This window comes from Sceloporus occidentalis, unplaced genomic scaffold, assembly GCF_023333645.1.
Source record: "Sceloporus occidentalis isolate IW3139 unplaced genomic scaffold, rSceOcc1.0.p SCAF_43, whole genome shotgun sequence".
Classification (NCBI taxonomy): domain Eukaryota; kingdom Metazoa; phylum Chordata; class Lepidosauria; order Squamata; family Phrynosomatidae; genus Sceloporus; species Sceloporus occidentalis.
The window spans coordinates 6,045,001-6,047,500 of NW_028317023.1; the positions used below are offsets into that span (position 1 = coordinate 6,045,001).

General features: G+C 36.9%; 1 non-coding gene across 1 annotated transcript; it reads right to left on the reverse strand.

Moving 5' to 3' along the window:
• Window positions 1-1,059: 1,059 nt before the first annotated feature.
• On the reverse strand, window positions 1,060-1,131 carry TRNAC-GCA (transfer RNA cysteine (anticodon GCA)). Its single transcript has one exon. It is a non-coding gene; the product is annotated as a tRNA-Cys (tRNA).
• Window positions 1,132-2,500: the final 1,369 nt, after the last annotated feature.

Below are 2,500 nucleotides of genomic sequence, written 5' to 3' on the forward strand. Positions count from 1 at the left end.
CATGGGGTACAAAAAATTTGCACAAACACAGAGGCAGCTCCAATTTGAGGGAAATCGCAATCTACATTAGATAGATCTACTACATTTTTCTTGGTCATTTAATTTGGACTCTGAGTCTACTACATGTGATGTTTTCAATTAAAAATTGATAAGACCTCTGTATCTTTGTACTACTACATGTGATCTTTTCAATTTAAAATTTATAAGATCTCCATATCTTTATACCTTCTAGCGGCTTTTGAACCTTGTTCTGTGAATCATATGACCCTAATTTGATTTGGACCTGATTCTTCTCTATGCCTGTTTATTCTTTGTGGTCCACAGCTGATACGAAGATCATTTTGATTCTCTGAGACTCAATTAAAAGTACAGAGGAAACTGGGGGCACCTGGATTTGAACCAAGGACCTCTCGATGTCCGGTCGAATGCTCTACCACTGACCAAAACCCCTGTTGGCATTGCTCTGCTGAGATACTAGGGTTCGTTTTTATTTTTATGCTCAGATTTTTATGCTAATAAGATTTAATGGGAAATTTAGTTTTTCTTGGTCATTTAATTTGATCTCTGAGTCGTTTGATCCTGTTTCTTTTTGAAATTAAGAGGATCTTTGGCTCTTCTTACCTTACAATGTAATCAATATTGAGAAGCAGCTGACCTAAAGGAAAAGAGACTACATGGGGTAAAGCTGATGGTCTAACCCTAAGAATAAAGATTGCACAAACTAAATTTCCCATTAAAACTTACAAAAAGACTGCACAAACACTGAGGTTGCTCCAGTTTGAGGGAAATCGCAATCTACATTAGATAGATCTACTGCATTTTTATTGGTCATTTAATTTGGTCTCTGAGCCTACTACATGTGATCTTTTCAATTAAAAATTGATAAGACCTCAGTGTCTTTATACCTTCTAGCGGCCTTTGAACCTTGTTCTGTGAATCATATGACCCTAATTGGATTTGGACCTGATTCTTTTCTATGCCTGTTTATTCTTTGTGGTCCACAGCTGATACGAAGATCATTTTGATTCTCTGAGACTCAATTAAAAGTACACAGTAAACAGGGGGCACCTGGATTTGAACCAAGGACCTCTCAATCTGCAGTCGAATGCTCTACCACTGAGCTATACCCCCGTTGGCATGGCTGTGCTTGGATACCAGGGTTCATTTTTATTTTTAGGCTCAGATTATTATGCTTGTAAGTTTTAATGGGAAATTTTGTTTTTCTTGGTCATTTAATTTGATCTCTGAGTTGTTTGATCCTGTTTCTTTTTGAAATTAAGAGGATCTTTGACTCTTCTTACCTTACGATGTAATCAATGGTGAAAAGCAGCTGACCTAAAGGAAAAGAGGCCCCATGGGGTAAAGCTCATGGTCTAACCCTAAGAATAAAGATTGTACAAACTAAATTTCCCATTAAAACTTACAAAAAGATTGCACAAACACAGAGGCTGCTCCAATTTGAGGGAAATCGCAATCTACATTAGATAGATCTACTAAATTTTTCTTGGTCATTTAATTTGGTCTCTGAGCCTACTACATGTGATATGAAGATCATTTTGATTCTCTGAGACTCAATTAAAAGTACACAGGAAACAGGAGGCACCCGGATTTAAACCAAGGACTTCTTGATCTACAGTCGAATGCTCTACCACTGAGTTATACCCCAGTTGGCACTGTTCTGCTGAGATACCAGGGTTCGTTTTTATTTTTAGGCTTAGATTTTTATGCTTGGAAAAGAGGCTTCATGGGGTACAAAAAATTTGCACAAACACAGAGGCAGCTCCAATTTGAGGGAAATCGCAATCTACATTAGATAGATCTACTACATTTTTCTTGGTCATTTAATTTGGACTCTGAGTCTACTACATGTGATGTTTTCAATTAAAAATTGATAAGACCTCTGTATCTTTGTACTACTACATGTGATCTTTTCAATTTAAAATTGATAAGATCTCCATATCTTTATACCTTCTAGCGGCTTTTGAACCTTGTTCTGTGAATCATATGACCCTAATTTGATTTGGACCTGATTCTTCTCTATGCCTGTTTATTCTTTGTGGTCCACAGCCGATACGAAGATCATTTTGATTCTCTGAGACTCAATTAAAAGTACAGAGGAAACTGGGGTCACCTGGATTTGAACCAAGGACCTCTCGATGTCCGGTCGAATGCTCTACCACTGACCAAAACCCCTGTTGGCATTGCTCTGCTGAGATACTAGGGTTCGTTTTTATTTTTATGCTCAGATTTTTATGCTAATAAGATTTAATGGGAAATTTAGTTTTTCTTGGTCATTTAATTTGATCTCTGAGTCGTTTGATCCTGTTTCTTTTTGAAATTAAGAGGATCTTTGGCTCTTCTTACCTTACAATGTAATCAATATTGAGAAGCAGCTGACCTAAAGGAAAAGAGACTACATGGGGTAAAGCTGATGGTCTAACCCTAAGAATAAAGATTGCACAAACTAAATTTCCCATTAAAACTTACAAAAAGACTGCAC